Source organism: Berghia stephanieae, chromosome 8 (assembly GCF_034508935.2).
Source record: "Berghia stephanieae isolate SIO BIC M18660-M18661 chromosome 8, UCSD_Bste_1.3, whole genome shotgun sequence".
Lineage (NCBI taxonomy): Eukaryota > Metazoa > Mollusca > Gastropoda > Nudibranchia > Aeolidiidae > Berghia > Berghia stephanieae.
The window spans coordinates 29583763-29602176 of NC_088367.1; the positions used below are offsets into that span (position 1 = coordinate 29583763).

Below are 18414 nucleotides of genomic sequence, written 5' to 3' on the forward strand. Positions count from 1 at the left end.
GTTGATCCTTTAAAACTAGAGATAATGATTTGGATTGTATGGAGTATGTGGGCAAACACGTTTTGTAAACTATAGAGATGACGAGGGAGACCTACCATCCCTGTCTGTGACAGCGATGACCAAGTTGACGAATGAGAACAGCCAAACAGGGGAGGGGATTGGTTGATGGGCTTGTTTGACCACTTCTGATTGGCCCTTCCTGTCACGTGGTCTCGACGAAGGTTAATTGACTTTGATTTCACTTTAGTAAAACACACACTTACGCTTTATGGCTTTTCCTGCGTTCAGGATTTGTTTCGAATTATTTAAACGTGATTAATAAATTTGACGTGCACGGATACGCGAAGGGTGTATCTAGTTTTCATGTAAGGAAGTGTTTTCGTTACAATATATATAAAACGCATTGCTAGAACTTATCACATTAGATTTAAAGTGAATTTGAAAAATACGAATAATTCAATTCAAAACAATTTAAAACGGGAAATACATTTCCTTACATTATTTTTTTCGCGATTTTGGAAAATATTATAATGAATATTTCGATCAGTTAGAAAATATTGTATAATATATAATAAGATTCTTCGGATTACAACATTCCTGAAATATAAAAAATAGGTAAGCATTTCAAAGTACCAAGTAATATTCAGCGTTTAAAAAAAATTTGAATCTGTACAGTATGTGATAACATTCAACATAGATAAATCGAATGTTTCTTCTCGCAAAGATCATAATTAAATGCCTGTAATTGTCTACTTAACTATTACTGTGTCCAGGAACAAGATAGATTTAATTTATGGTCTTTGAAGAAAACAAATTCACCCCAGGATTTAGTCACGTCGCCATCCATTTATTAAAGCGTGGACGTACTGATATCCTTTCACCATTGGTTGGAGTATACGACTTCTACTCATACTACAAACTACTTTCACTATTGCCTGGTCAAGATCTAGAGGTAAGTTTTCCTCTTTACCTGACTTACACGATTATCTAAATAAAAATACAATCCGCTAGACATGGATTAGTTGGTCCCAGTATAAAAAAAATTCCCTTTATTCATCCCTAAAGGGGAAATTTGTCTTTAGGGTAAGAAAAGCCCAATGGAAGACTGGAATAACCCAGGCGTCAGCCGCAATGCAGCGTCGCAAAGTGAGCTAAGGCGAGGTGACTTGCTCAAGGCCATACAACGAGGCGGGTAGTCGAATTCGGTACCTTTTAGGTACGAAGCAAAGACCTTAACCCTCTTCCGCACTAGGACGTGACTGTCCTGGGACAGTCCTGTCCCAAATCTGTAACATATAGAATTTAGAGAAATCTTCCGCACCTATTGGCACGGGACAAAACAGTCCCGTTGTGTCCCAAGCCGTTGTGAAATGCTACAAAATCAACGGGACAGGACTGTCCCAGTCCCGTGTTCATATCGTTTGTGATAGTAGAAAAACATAGCAGACTTCCGCACTAGGACAAAAAAGTCCCATACTTGGCGGCGCCGTGTCAAAATTAAAATGCCTGTCTTTATTTTCTGCATCCCTACTACTACTACTACTACTACTACTACTACTACTACTACTACTACTACTACTACTACTACTACTACTACTACTACTACTACTACTGTTGCTTCTGCTGCTGCTAATGCCACTAATATATTAATACCTACTTCCCTTACATTTTGTATTTATTTCCAATTCCATTGTATTTATTTTCCAACAATAGTCCACACTTTATTTTAGTTCACTGTCTTCTATACTGCATTACACAGTTCCTCCCCGCCTCCCCTCTTTTGACATAATTAAGTACGCACCTTTTATAAATGTCTATTGCTCTGTTTTAATTCGCGCTTCCTCACACAGTAGCATACAATTTCCTGCCCATCAATGTTTATGTTTATGCATCTTAACAACGCCACTACCACATTATCTCATTCGTCTGTAGTTTTTAATTCATCATGTGTTGTTGATGAGGGGAAACCCGAAACGTCCATTTTATCTGTTTTCGTATATTAAACTGAAGCTTACATTCAATTTCACAGTTATGATTTATTATTTATTTCAATTCTGAATATAAAAAAGCAAGAACAATTCAAAAAAATAATTCTATGTGATGAAACCACGTACAGAAGGCATCGCAACATAAACATAAACGTATGTTTATAAATATAATTTAAGAAGTGTCACACTTTGTGACACAGCAGTAACGTGTCTAAAACCGGTCGCACATCTATTCGGTACCTTGTGGGATCAATTATCTTTATTGTTATTTATTTCGGGAATTTTCAATGAAAATATTTTTAAGTAAGTCCTTCTGGGCCACTTGGACTCATTGTAAGACAAATTAACTCCTTTAGAGCCTTGTAGCCAATGGTGCAGGAGTTACCCCGGTTTCAATAGCGTGAAGCGGACAATTAACGTATTTGTTTGAAAACGTTTGAACAGGACGCTAGTCGCAGATTACTATCCCAGCTTGACAGGTACCCTTTTACACCTGAATGGAGTGAGTGATTGGAGTACATTTTCTTGCTCTAGAAAGTACAAATTGGCTTCGGTCGGAATCGAACAGAGAACCTCTGAGTCCAGAGTACAACGCGCTAACCATGGCCATCTTGCCTCCTAAGCTTATAAATCCGGAACTTATCCATGTTGCTGTAGCGTTGAGCAGACAGATAACAGTTTAAAATTTTAAAAAATAAAATTCCCTTTTTCATCCCATAGGGGAAATTTTTCTCGAGGGTCTATTCCAAGGGAAGACTGGAATAACCCAGGCGTGAGCCGCAATGCAGCGCCGCAAATTGAGCTAGGGTGAGGATTAGCCGCAGTGCAGCGCCGCAAATTGAGCTAGGCGAGGTGACTTACTCAAGGCAACACAGCGCATCAGCGGGTAATCGAACTGATGCCTTTCGGGTACGAAGCAAAGACCGTACCACCGAGCCGTGCTGACTTTCTATTATCCTCTTGAATGATGCTAGTCCGTCAAAGATTACTTTCATCAGCGAACTGGTACTCATTTGCACCTGGGTAAAATGAGGTGATTCCAAGAAAATCATTTTAAGATAAGATCGGAGATCACCATAGAGTCTACGGAATTTACCCTTGAGCAATCTTTGGATCATTAAAGGATGCACCCAATATTGTTTTCTCTTTCAATTTGTCTTTTTTTTTCACGTAGTAAAGCACAGAAATATGCAACCTCTATTTCATCCATTACTTGCAGCAGTAGTAGTAGTAGTAGTAGTAGTAGTAATAGTAGTAGTAGTAGTAGTAGTAGTAGTAGTAGTAGTAGTAGTAGTAGTAGTAGTAGTAGTAGAAGTAGTGGTAGAAGAGGTGGTAGTTGTAGTGGTGTAGTAGTCAGTTAGTAGTAGTAGTAGTAGTAGTAGTAGTAGTAGTGTAGTAGTAGTAGTAGTAGTATGTAGTAGTAGTAGTAGTAGTAGTAGTAGTAGTAGAGTAGTAGGTAGTAGTAGTGGTAGTAGTAGTAGTAGTAGTAGAGTAGTAGTAGTAGTTAGTAGTAGTAGTAGTAGTAGTAGTAGTTGTTGTTGTTGTAGTTTGTTGTTGTTGTTGTAGATGTAGTAGTCGTATAGTAGATAGTAGTGGTTGTAGTATGTAATAATAGTAGTAGTAGTAGTAGTTAGTAGTAGTAGTAGTAGAGTAGTAGTAGTAGTAGTAGTAGTAGTAGTAGTAGTAGTAGTATGTAGTATAGTTAGTAGTAGTAGAGTACTAGTAGTAGTAGTGTAGTTAGTATAGTAGTAGTATGTAGTAGTATAGTAGTAGTAGTATTATAGTGGTAATATTGTAGTTATAATTTGTAGTAGTTTGTAGCGTAGAACAGCATATTAATATTACTCTATGCTATAAGAATATTTATGATTATATAAATCTTATTAAACAATCCCATTGTAACAGTGTAAAAAATCATTATCGTCATGTCGTATCTTATGTTGATTCATAAAATGTGAATTATTAGAGTTGTACCAAGGACTTATTTTTTAAATTATTAATTTATAATTCAAACTATTAAATAACTAATCTATTAATTAGAAGATTTTACATTATTATTATCACCATTATAATTATTATTATTATTATTATTATTAATATTATTATTATTATTATTATTATTATTATTATTATTATTATTATTATTATTATTATTATTATTATTATTATTATTATTATTATTATTATTATTACTATTATTTTCATTATTACTATGATTGCTTGCCTTGCTTTATTATTGATTTTATTTACTTGATTTGTTGATGAAAATATTATGTTCTTGTATGAGTTATATTGACAATTGCCTACAAATAAACTTTTGAATCTTGTAAAAAAATTTAAAAAATAATGCATTCGCGCAGGTGTGTCCCGGGACAGTCCTGTCCTCGTGCGGAACCCCTTTTGAATAGAAGTTTTCACCAGTGGGACAGGACAAATTTGTCCTGGGACAGTTTTGTCCTAGTGCGGAAGGAGTCTTACCGATGAACCACGCTGCCCTTATATCCTTATGATAACTAGCTGGATTCATTTCTGCAATAGCAAAGGCCAAATTCGATGACAATTTAAACCCATTTCTATCCACATAGTATCTTATCCATCGCCATATACCCGGAGAAATTTATCCGAATCGATGCTTTACATGTAGGTAAAATTCTCACAACATCCGCCAGCCGGAAATAACGTATCCAAACACTAAACCTTGTGTAACTTTGAACGCTTTTAGTCTGATTTATATGATTTAGTGAGCACTAAATACCAAAACGGCTGTCTAAGACAATAGCAAAGATCTGAGTGACGTCAATTCGTTCCTGCTAGAAAGTATGCGCTTGGCTAAGCATTTCACATTGCCATCCGGAAGTATAACGGACCAACACACAAAATTCTGTGTACCCATGAACTTTTTTAGTCTTGTTAATACAGTTTAGTGAGAATTATTCATAAAGGTGGATGGCAAAAAAACAATAACAAAGACCTGAGTGACGTCAACTTCATTCTATCTATAGTAGCCACGCACTGTATCGGCCTTTTCTTGGGCAGTAAAAAGAAAAAAGAAGTAGGGCTACTTTCATAGTACTTTTAAGTTTGATAACTGAACACAATGACGGCAATGAATTTTAGCATTACTGAGTGACCTTAATGTTGGTTTGCGAATTTGCCAGATTGCCCCCCCCCCCCCCCACCGCCCATCCATTATAAATGCTTTGCGCTCAGTCAAAGAGCTCACAACATTCGCCAGCCGGAACTAACGTACCAGCACACAAACTATGTGTAATCTTGAACGTTTTATAGTCTGATTAAAAATTTAATGTGGACGACTCGTAAAAATGGCGGGCTAAAAACAATAATATCAAAAGACCTGAGTGACTTCAATTCGTTCATTCTGCTCTAGAGTAACCACAGTATCCACTTTTCTTTGGTAGTAAAAAAAGAACTACGCACTTATTACTATTAAGTCTGATAAGTGAACACCAATGACAGCAATAAATCAATATCACTGATTGACCTACATGTTGGTTTGCGAATTTGCGAAATAGTTTTCCCCCATTATAACAATTTTTTGTTTTGTTTTAAAGATCTTTTATATAGAGCAATATTCACTAAACGTGCTCAAAGCGCTTTACAAGGGGTCCCTGTCCAACTGCAACATTTGTCATTTAGGACAAGACATGACGCCTGTAAGGCGATATTATATTTTTTTCGGACAGAGACAACGCTGTTAATGGCAAGGTACTCATTTTACTCCTGAGTAGGCGAGAGAATCTGAATAAAGAACCTTTTACAAAGACTCAACTATACGCCGAGCAAGGCTCGAACCCAGAACCTTCCGATCCGAAAGCGAGTGTCATACCACAAGACAAGACCACATAGCCGCACAATAAGACCATATCATATTGAGCCATATAACGTGTGAATAATGTCAGATAGGTAAAATAAATTATAAGGAAAAAGTAATGACAAGATTAATAGCAAAGGAGCGTCTTTTGAAACACGTTGAGATATTTTTTTTAAAATTTTAAACATCCGGCAAACCTACTAGTAATGTGACCCGTCGCCGCAAAATGGTGTTACGTCGTGACGTTTTAGATTGTGAATATGTAATTTATAGCTAGAAATATGAGATGTGCCTAAATATCTTCATTTTCTAATTTAAAAAATGTGAGATTTTACATAGGGTAACATTGACTCAACGTGCTCAAGGCGCTTTACAAAGGATCCCTGACCAGCAGCAAACGTAACATATAAAGAAACATGACATGACGCCTGTTTGGCGATATTACATTTTTTCGACAGAGGGTACACTGTTGAAGGCCATGTACCCATTTTACACCTGATTACTATGAGAGAATGTGAGTAAAGAGTCTTTTCCAAGGACTCAACTATGCGCCGAGCGAGACTCGAACCCAATATTTTCCGATTCGAAAGCGAGTGTTTACCCTAAGACTACATAGCCGCATAGGAATAGAAAATATGCGTTATTATGGAGTTGAAAATTAAATAGTAAATTTCTGATTATCTTCATTGTGGCCCACCATCTCAAAACGGTATTCTGGGTGGGTTCTTTTGACCTCTTATGGTTGGCAGATCAGTTGCTATAATATATTCTATCGCCCCTATATTCTGAGTTGCTTTCTGACTTTGTATTTAATGGAATTACTTGGTTTTGACCTGGTCCTTGTCGGAGTCCTTGACTAAGAGGAGAACAGTCAAATAAAAATGTATTAGTTTTGGAGATGATATTATTTTTTCCTAGCAAATCACCGTTGTGTTATGTACTGTTATATTTGTTGATTTGAATTGACGTGTGCATATATGCAGGTCTGAGACCAGAACGCAGTATTTTCCGTCAATTTTTGAGATTCCCATAACAACAATGAGCTCATTATGAATCGGGTCACCAGACATGCAAGTATGTGCACGTCGGTTTGAATACATTTTTATTTGTAAACATTTGATTGTGTACCTCTTAGTATAATCTTGTGATTATGTCTCGATGACACTTGTAGCTGATCTCAAGCTAAGTACGCTAATGGTATGCTCTTGGAATCGAATATCTATTCCCCATTTGGACCGGTCCCCTTTGGCTTACCTCTTCTCTTTTGCTTTCAATTATTGTAAATTAAATCTAGAAATATTTGACTATCCCATTCCCTCCCTTTTCACTGGCGCTGCTGGAATGACCTAAATGTGTCGCAGGCGCCGTAAAACTCTTAGAAAGATAAAAAAATCTAAACGGTATTATTATGTCGTATTACGTCGTAATGAATAGTACACCGAAAAGTGAATTTAGAAACAAAATAATAACATGACATGTGGTATAGGGCAAAATAGGATAAGATCCTTTGAATGCCCTTAATATTAATTAGTAATGCCATAAATCTATTGATTAAATATTACAATAACGATACACGTGGTAAAGATAGTATTTCAACTTAAATGTACTCATGTGGTGTACAAACATATATCTTTAACCGTGACATGCAAAGCGCACACACAACCACAAACACACACACACACACACACACACACACATACACACGCGTATAGAAGATAACCATAATAATATAATAATGCATAATATATACATACAAGATTGAAAGCCATGTCAACAGCAGAGCAAACAAGTATTATTCGTCATATATAAATCTCCCATCATATAATTCCCTGTCTACTAACACCTTGAAATAATCCATAGATTTTGCATTCTTTGTTTCAAATTTCAAACTGTTCCATTTCTGAACAATACGAATACCGAACCAGTTTTGTCTTATGTTTGTTTTGCATCTAGAGACAAAAATCTTAAACTTGTCCCCTCTAGTAAAAGTAATATTAGAATATGAAAAAAAAAATCAGAAAAGTCTATCCTATCCAGACCATGTACCAATCTATAAACCTGAATTAAATCCCCACGAATTCTTCTATATTTCAAACTGGGTAAGTCAAGAAATTCTAACCTTTCCTTATAAGATAAATACTGTATTGTATAAATTTTTTTGGTAGCTCTCCTCTGTACACTTTCAATACTAATAGATTGTCTTTTATATAATGGGCTCCAGATGCAATTTCCGTATTCTAGAATTGGTCGAACGAGCGATTTATACAAATATAAAAATGTGGTTTTATCAAGACTTATAAAGGTTCTATATATTATTCCCATCATTCTGTTTGCACGGCTTACACAATTATCAATATGTAAATCAAAATTCAAATGTGAATCAAAAGTAACTCCCACATCCTTTTCATAAGGCACAACGGAAAGTAGATTTGACATAGAAGTATCGGTAAAATAATTATGACATGGATTATTTTTTCCTATATGTAATACTTTACATTTCGAAACATTAAAATCCAAATTCCATGTTGTAGACCATTTGAAAAGTGAAAATATATCATTTTGTAGAATGTTATGATGTTCAGTTATACTATAGATCTTTGTATCGTCTGCAAACAGTTTGCAGGCTGAATTTATGCCACATGGTAATTCATTTATATATAAAAGAAATAAAAGTGGTCCCAATACGCTTCCTTGGGGTACACCGCTAATTACATTCTTAAAATCCGACCCCACACCATTGACAATGACCCTTTGTATTCGATTATTAAGAAAGTCTTTAATCTAGTTAAAGATATTCCCTTTAAATCCATATGTTTTTAGTTTAATGAATAATCTCTCATGAGGTACAGAATCAAAAACCTTGCGGAAATCAAGATAAACAACATCAATGCATTGATCACGATCAATTAACTTGGTAAAATCCTCCATCACCTGTAAAAGTTGAGTAATGCATGATCTCTTTGATCTAAAACCATGCTGGTTATCGTTTAGCATCGTATGACTTTCAAGAAAGTCCATTATTCGGTCTTTCAAGATAGACTCCATAACCTTACAGAGTATGCATGTTAAGCTTATGGGTCTATAGTTTGCAGCATCTAGTTTGCTTCCCTTTTTATGAATGGCAGTAACATTGGCTTGTTTCCATTCAATGGGTAAGGTACCAGATTCAAGAGACTTATTATATATTGTTGATAGCGGCTGTGATATTTCAAAGGCCACTTCTTTCAGTAAACGGGGATGAAGGGAATCGGGTCCCATGCTTTTAGTCACGTCTAAATTCAACAATTTTGCAAGTATGTAATATAAAAATCGGGGACGTTTAATTGATTTGAAACATTGAACGTTGGTATATTTGTAGTGTCTTCTTGAACAAACACAGATGAAAAATAATTATTTAAAACATTAGCTATATCTATATCCGAAGTAACCTTGGTACCATCATCTTTCAGTAAAACACTAACACCTGGTTTTCTTTTCAACTTTCTGTTTACGTATCTCCAAAAGCCTTTCGAACTACTCTTACATTCGTGTGCCAATGTACATTCATACGTTTTCACAGCATTTTGAATCGTGTGTTTGGTATTATTTCTAACCTTGACATAATTATGAAAATTATCTGTTGTAGGATACTTTTTGAATTTCTTATACAATTTATGTTTCTTATTAATTGTACGTTTAACGTTTTTTGTCAACCACAATGGTTTATTAGAACTAAATTTTTTGTTACATCTTAATGGAATGTGTTTAGATTCTATACATTTTAGTTTGTTTTTAAAAAACAACCACGCTTCATTCACACCGTAGCCTTCAAGAGTATCCCAATTCACGGCATTTAGGTCTTCTCTACAAGAGTTGTAATTACCTTTGAAATAATCAAAATAAACATGTGAAGGATGTTTGGCGGATGAAAGATTTAACGATATAAGAAGTGAGTCATGATAACTTTTACCCACCGAAGGCAAATGGTCAATGTTATTAATCCAATAATCATCGTTACATATTACCAAGTCGAGTATATTACTAGTTTGGTTCAGTCGGTGTCTCGTCGCCTGTGTCACCAGCTGAATAAAGAAAGCATCCCTAATTGCATCGACAAATAGATAGTCGGGAAAAGTTAGACATGGTTCTGTCCATTTAATGTTAGGAAAATTATAATCTCCGACAATGATCACGCAATCAAATTTCATTCTACCTACTGACTGTAAGGTTTCTTTTATATCCTTAATGAAAGTTAATTTGTCTGAATTATGAGACCTATATATATTTCCTACAAGTATGTGTAAATTATTATATTCAAAATCACACCATACACTTTCACTAATTATAGGATGATCAAAAGAGAATATATTGGCATTAACACAATCCAAAACATAGATAGCAACACCCCGACTTGGGTAATTATTCAAAAATAAGTTATACCCATCGATAAAAAATTCAATTTCTAAACCAGTCTCAAGTTTAATTTTTGGCATAATTTCAGTAAGACATATTATTATGGGATTATGTTTCTGTATCATACATGTTAATTCTGATCGTTTGTTAAGCAAGCTATCGACATTAGAATATAATACAACAAAATCATAATTTGACAAAGGAAGATGAAAAGGCACATTTGTTGAGGTGTCACTATCAGGTGTTCCAGACAGGTCTGTGATAAGTCATTGGTCAGAGTTTTGTCGTGTCGATTTAAGGCGTCTTGAATGAAATTCTCTTCCCCCGGGACTTAATAGGTTTTGCGTTGGGTTTGGTGATGGTCTATCTGGCGTTGTGATGGTAGAGGGGTTGTCGACGTGATGCACATTTGGTCTTCAGTCTGTTTAATTGTACGAATTCGAGGGCTGGGCGTGTCGGCGCCAGTTGACTGTATTTGGGCATCGAGGGGACTGTCTGGATCCAACCTCAGTCTCACACCATAGATGGTTACTGCCATGACTTGTCCGTTCATTGACCATGCCGAGTCAATCCTTTCGTCATTTTTTGCTGCTTTGAGCAGATTGAAATTCTTCTGCGTTAAGTCTTCAAATATTGAAATGCCCGAGCCTTTTAACTTTTTTCTGGCCTTGAGCACCATATCACGATCCAATCGCCTGACAAATTTGATAATTATTGGCCTGGGTCGATTTGTTTTCGTTCTCCCAGTACGGTGTAAAGTGTCAATTCCGGTGATGTCAATTTGAGTTTCTAATCTATTTAATAAATCCAGAACGAGTAAGAGGCAGTCATCGGTGGTTTCGTTTGTTTTTTCTTGGATTCCAAAAATGCGGAGGGAATTTCTCCTCGAATAGGTTTCTAATTCGTTGTTTCGTTTTTCGGTCATTTCAACTTGTTTTTTTAGATTTATGTTGATCATTTTCATTTCCATTATTTCATCTTTATTTTGTTGTAATTCATGTTTTAATTCCATGTTTTCTTGTCTTAGTTGGATAATTAGGTCTTTGAGGTCTTTCATTTCGTTTTTTATGGTATTTTGTAACGTTTGAAGTAAGTCTTGGTTGTCGAGCTCTTTAGAAGGGGTAGATTGGGGGGAAGGGATATTTTCGAAATTATCCGAGTTTCTTTTTTTGCGTCCTTTCTGCATCTTGCCCAAATTGGGATGACGTAATTTGATGTTATTATGACATTGAAAAAAAAACAAAAAACGTAACCGTTAGATATGCAATGAAAATCAATCAATACACTTATATGGACGTTTTTAAAGTTGAAACGAATATGACTATAGAAAACAAATACGAAAATGAATATATTAAACAAACTCTCATCTCCTGATCCTCATCTTTGCAACGTAAAATACATCAAATTCCATAACAAAACAGTATTGAAAAGAAGACGTCCGCCATCTTGATAACCGGAAATCATAAGAAATACACTTTGAGTGTTTTGCAACGGAAGTAAAAAAAAAAGTCCTTCAGAGGCATTCAGTCCATGGATCCGAATTCTAATCCTGATCTATGTTTTATAGCGTGAAATAGACAATATCAGTTGCTTGCTATTGCTACCCTTTGGATAGGACGCAAGCCTATTGAAAAGTACTTTCCGCCATCTAACAGACCCAGCTACCCAACTTCTGGCTGGACAGAGGAGGGAGGGGGGGGAGGGATGATCGACTGCACCCGGGATCGATCTCGGTCCATGAGCTATCGGTACTCCCAATGCAAGAATTAGTTCCTATTCTTCACCATAATGAAGAGATACTAGCCTGACGTTTCATGTCCCGTCCTTCAATTTAAATGTTGCTGTTGGCCAGGGACCCCTTGTAAAGCGCTTTGGGCATGTTTAGTGGATATTGCGCTATATGAAAGCTCAATATAAGCTCAATAGCTCAATATTTGTGGCTATAAATCGAATTTCGAGCACATTGTTCGTCCCAACACAATAATACTTTTTGAACCTATGAGTTACAATATTCACACTCCCTTTTGTCAAATTCATTCTGGCATGGTACCGCATTGAGTCAACGGGTCACATAACATGCGTTTATGACATAGTTGATGTCATAGCTGCTTTAACCCGACAAACGCTTGTTTGTTTGTTTGTTTAAAAATTTTTTTTTTTTTTTTTTTTGGGGGGGGGGGGGTTGTTGGGTTTTTTGGGAGCGGGGTGGCGGGGGGGGGGGGGGGGGGCGGTTGGGTATTTTATGTGGTTTCTTTTCGTTGTTGTATTTTATGTTTTGTTTTTGTTTTTGTTTTGTTTTTTCACATTTGAAACATTTTACTCATATGTTTACCACCATCTCCTGCTTTAAAAAAAAAATTGTCCTTCAGTGTCATGACGGCCATAGAACCGGAGATATTCCGATTTCTATAGCGTAAAACGGACAAAAGCAATTATTCGTTACCTTTTGGATAGGAAACAACTTTATTGAAAAGTTCTTTCTGCTAGATCTATCACACCCAGCTACCCAATCACTTCTAGGTGAACAGGGAGTCCGAAAAAAAATCTGAACTTCACCCGGGATTGAACTATGTCGCGAGGTACCGAGTTTGAAAGTTTTTTTTGCCAAGTTGAGAGTCATTTAACTCTCTCCTTACCGATGATTTTCAGCATTTTCCCAAAATGGCAGGCTTACCCAGCAGAAAAATTGTTTTTTTTTAAAACTCAAACAAGCTCTCTATAAAACAACTTATTATTCAAACAAAGATCATTCTTCAAAGTTTGTGATGTTCACAATAAATTTGAATAAGAAAAAATGTATATTGTATCGTAACAAATGTGACGATTTTGATGCAGGTGGTGAGGAGAGAGTTAAGTCGATCGATATTTAAAGGAGGAGTTTTCTGGCCAAATTTCAAAATACGTGTCTTTCCAGAGTACTTCAGTAAACTCGTAAAAAAATAATACGAAGTGTGAAATTTTGGGATTTTTTTTTTCGATTTTGATAAACTCAATAAAGCGTTAAATATTTAATCAAGTCTCATAATTTTGACAAAAATTCAATCTTAATCACCTCGACTTTGTACCGTTTTGAGGCATATGAGGTGTGAATGAAACAGTATCAGACAAAAGAAGAAAGAACAATACACGCAAAGTAAACAATGCCAAAAAGTCAGAGACTGGGGCCCTTTTTTAAATCTTTATCTTTTGGCCATATAACTTACTCATGTTTGGAAAATCTCGTTCTACTATAAATGAAAACGCGTCCCTGAAATATCGTTCGATTTAGATGACTCTCACATCTTGGCAAAAACTTTCAAACCTGGAACTTCACGAAGACTCAGGTTTGAGAGTTTTTGCCAAGAGGAGGGTCATTTAAATCGATCGGTCTTTGAAGGACAAGTGTTCAGGCCAAATTTTTAAACGATTTTTCCAGAGAGCGGCATATAACTTGTCAATCACAAGGGTGAAAAGCAGTTCACATGAAGAGAAAAGCTTGGCTCAACTTATACCTAGTTCAGATCTTCTTACACAATTATTATGGGCCTCATAGTTAAAACTGATCTGCCTGCAGTTAAAACATCATAGATGACGAAATCCATCTCGGTCAACAAAGTGTAAATATTAAGTTTTGATTCGCAAAGTATATGGGACACAAGTTATCGTATCGTATTAAAAAGCTAATAGGCTTTGAAACACACGTGAATGCTATTTGTAACTTTCTTCTTCTTCTTCTTCTTCTTCTTCTTCTTCTTCTTCTTCTTCTTCTTCTTCTTCTTCTCGTATGCCTTTATTGATATATTTTTGATTGCCTGTGGTCTTGTAATTTTTTACCTGAATCTTTCTTTTTTTCACAGGGTATTTAAGAGCATTTGACCTAGGCAACCCTTATCATATGTTATGTTGTGTTATGTTATGTTATGTTATGTTATGTTATGTTATGTTATGTTATGTTATGTTATAACAGGCAATGATCGGTTTGCTCGGTCTGTTAGATTTCATATTAAGTAATTTACGATAGTCAAACGGTCTTTCCAACAAGAGGTAAGCGTTTGCTGTTATCTGTATAACTCTACAAACACTATAATAAACTCCAGCTCCAATAGGATTCAACAGTCGTGACGTCACTTCCCTCCTAATGACTTATAGGAAATAAGTAAACTATCGGACACTGGCGGATGCCCTAAGGAAAAATTTCTCCGACGAGCATAAAAGTGTATCCAGAGGAGAAAAACATTTAAAATCTGATCATGTTTTGACTTTTATACATTCTGATCACATGATATGTGAAAAAGTTCTAGCCAGCATGAATAATAAAAAGTACCGATTTTCTTCGTTTAGAACCGATGTGCTCAGACTATTGAATCCTATTATCCTTATAGCTCTGAGGGATTCCCGGTAATAATTAACGTAATTCAATCGGGGTTCTGTTTGACTCTAATCTGACCTCCGAGCTTGCCACTTTCATCAACATCGCTAAATGACGGGATAAAACATAGCCGAGTTCTCAGCATATTGTGCAATTCATTTCATTTTCAATGTCAAAACGAATTTAAAGTATGTGAGACGTCTGTTGCTGAATAAAATTAACTCTTTAATTAAGGTTGTTATAAACAATGGATAAGTACGTGCTCACCGGACTTCAACTTATCTAATGCGACCTTTTATCCAACCCCCTTATCTCGGGGCCCCCACATCCCAAGATACAGACACTTTCTGCCTAAACGTGTAAATTGGCCATTGTAGACAATGACAATTATTACCCTGGTCATCACACACACAGACATCCAAGGAAGTCTATACCAAAAAGTTTACCTGTATTACTATAAGCTTTTTGGTCTATATGCATAATTGCACGTATTTTAAAGCGAGTAATGGATGTGAAAAGTCATGACATTTAGTAGTAGTAGTAGTAGTAGTAGTAGTAGTAGTAGTAGTAGTAGTAGTAGCAGTTGTAGTAGTAGTAGTAGTAGTAGTAGTAGTAGTAGTAGTAGTAGTAGTAGTAGTAGTAGTAGTAGTAGTAGTAGTAGTAGTAGTAGTAGTAGTAGTAGTAGTAGTAGTAGTAGTAGTAGTAGTAGTAGTAGTAGTAGTAGTAGTAGTAGTAGTAGTAGTAGTAGTAACGACGCTCAAGCGCATTTGACCCATTACAAGAGACACAAGCACCGCTAGGACTGACTCCAACAAGAAATATCCGTTCATATTGTGAGCTTGGGTTTTTTCTGGGTTTTTTTTTATTTTTTAAAGATATTTTTTGGGTTCCGAAATAGGGGGAAAATCAGTGTTATAAATGCTTGAAACGGCGTGTAGGTACTTATTTACAAGTCTGATAACAGAGGTTGCTATGGTTTATTTAATTATTGCTTGAAATAATATCAAACCAATGTAAAATATTCTTCATTACAACATTAAAACAAGCCGGCTTAACAACCACTTTTCGAATTGAAATTTTTAAAATCAGAAAAGTCGGAAAAAATTGTTTTGGGGGGTAAAAAAAAAACAACAGTCCACTTGATGGTAAAAAGATAACCACTTGTCCTTATAATACAATATTATATACATGTCCTTTTATAGATTATTTATAAAAGACGTTAGAGATATATAGATTGAAATTAAGGACAAACATGGATAATTATAATATCTACAATAATACAATGGACAGCCTTGATTTACAAATTTGTTTTGAAGGAATTACAAGGACGCCTATCTTATGACGATCGATGTTTTTCAGAGGTAAAGTAAAATGCATTAATTTTTTTAAAATAATAAATTAAATAAAGATCAAACGTATACAACTGCTCTAAAATTGTTTGTATTTTTCAAGAAATTACATTTGAATTTTCAAAATGAAAATTTAAAAGCAACCAATGTAACCATAAGAGAAAATTTTGTAACTGCATGAATGAAAATCAGTGGAAATAAGATTATTGAGAAAAAAATGGGAAAATCTTTTAGCATTTTCTAAAGACTTTTTATCACTAATGACCGGCAACGTGCTCAAGAGCACAAGCCACGATTGATGATGAATGACTCATTATAAGATTTTTGTGCACAAATATAAAGAAGCAATTTTTTAAAAAATATGGACAAAGTTATAAACCGAACTATGAGTAGACACAGCTCAATAAATACATATATCAGTCCTTCAGAGCCGTAAGGACCCATAAAATCGAAGTTTATCCCGGTTTTTATGCTTTGCATAAAACGATAGTCTATCACAAAGTATTTTCCGCCAGATTAATCTGACCCAGCTACCTAACCACTAATGAATGGACGGGAGTAGGAGGGCAGTCAGAAAAATATATGGACTTCCCCCTGAATCAACCCATTGGCGTGCGCTACCAAGTGAGCTATCAATTTCCCAACCCCAACCCCAAGACATATCAAACTGTTTTCTTTTCTTTTTTAAAAATTGAATTAATGATTAATTTATTACCCATCACCTCAAAGCCGTATTTTTTCATGATTGGAATGAGTTGATTGCTGAAAAATTAATATTATAGATAGATTTAAAACAATAATAATATATGAAACGCCTTAGTTTCTGTGAGATACGATAGCGGATAATTACCATTGTTTACACTACGGATATCTACAAACTTTGTTTCAAACTTAAGCACATATAAAACGCAATATGTGCGGCTATGTGGTCTTGTGGTATACACTCGCTTTCGGATCGGAAGGTTTCAGGGTTCGAGCCTCGCGTTCGGCGCATAGTTGAGTCCTTGGAGAAGGCTCTTTACTCACATCCTCTAACCGTGCTCAGGTGTAAAATGAATACCTGGCCGTTAACAGCAATGTCTGTGTCCGAAAAATTGTAATATCGCCTAACAGGCACATGTCCCGTCCTACATGTTAAATGTTTCTGTTGACCAGGGACCATTGTAAAGCGCTTTGAGCACATTTAGTGTATATTGCTCTATATAAAGCTCAGTTAAAAAATATCCATTTAATGTGATCAAAGCGCTTTTCAATGGGTCCCTCGCCAAGAACGACACTTAACATGTAGGACGAGACATAACGCCTGTTAGGCGATTTTATAACTTTTTTTTTCTTTCCGACAGAACAGTCAGCGACCAGGTACTCATTTTACACTGGAGCACTGTGAGAGAATGTGAGTAAGGAGCCTTTTTCCAAGGACTCGAAACGAGAACCTTCCGATCCGAATGCGAGTGTCATACCATACCACTAGACCACATAGCTGAAATTAATTTAACTGTATATTCTCCCGATAATATAATACCGCATTAACGCGATGGGTCGTCACAGACCCATCGCGTTAATGCGGTATTATATTGTCTGTGACCTTCTGCAGAGCGGTGGGTGATCGAACTCGGTACATTTCGGGTACTCGGTACATTCCGGGTACGAAGCAAAGACCATACCCCTGAGCCACACTGCCCCCTGAAGTAGTATGAGTATACGTTCTCCGCTTACCAGTCTCTTTTTACTGGTGACCGAGTCACATTGCCACCGTGTTCTTTTTGTATTGTTTTAAAATAGAGCTATTATATATCTAGATCAACATCCGCTCAACGTGCTAAAAGCGCTTTACAAGGGGTCCCTGGCCAACAGCAACACTTAACATGAATTACGAGACATGACACCTGTTAGGAGATATTACAATTTTTTTCGGACAGAGACAACGCTGTAAACGGCCAGTTACTCATTTTACACCTGAATACGGTGAGAGAATGTGAGTAAAGAGCCTTTTTCCAAGGACTCAACTATGCCCTGAGTGAGGCTCGAACCCAGGACCTTCCAAACTGAAAGCGAGTGTCATGCCACAAGAACACATAGCCGCACGAATTATGAATTGTTACTAAACATTTTTAAAGAACAATGACCAAAGCTGGAAAACTAATAAACGTTGTCCTTCAACGCCATTATGCCCATGGGGTCAGAGTTCATCCCGGATGCTATAGTGTGTAACGGACAATAGCGACGTGCACTTATTTAATTTGCAGGTCTGATAACCCAATTCCTTATGGCGCATTGTTGAACTGGATATCTCAAAACATGACGCAAAACATTGTCTATTACAACAAAGCGTAGGCACATAAGTGGGTTCGGATGTCAGACCTGCAAATATGTACACGTCGACAATAGCAATTGCCTGCTACCCTTTATATATGTATCTAGTCTATCGCCATGTATTTTCCGTTATATCTAAAAGATCCAGCTACCCAAGTATTGCTTAGTAGGGGGGGGGGGAGGGGGTCAGAA

General features: G+C 36.1%; 1 protein-coding gene across 3 annotated transcripts in view; it reads left to right on the plus strand.

Annotated features, from left to right (window-relative positions):
• The first annotated feature begins 278 nt into the window (after positions 1–278).
• The window catches only part of LOC144978483 (uncharacterized), a 92801-nt gene continuing 74665 nt past the window's right edge, over positions 279–18414 (plus strand). For 2 of the 3 annotated variants that reach the window (XM_078924628.1, XM_078924629.1), the window contains exon 1: positions 279–952. The gene's annotated coding sequence lies outside the window, so the exon portion shown is untranslated. The remainder of the gene's footprint in view (positions 953–18414) is intronic. The other variant, XM_078924626.1, reaches the window with a different exon arrangement.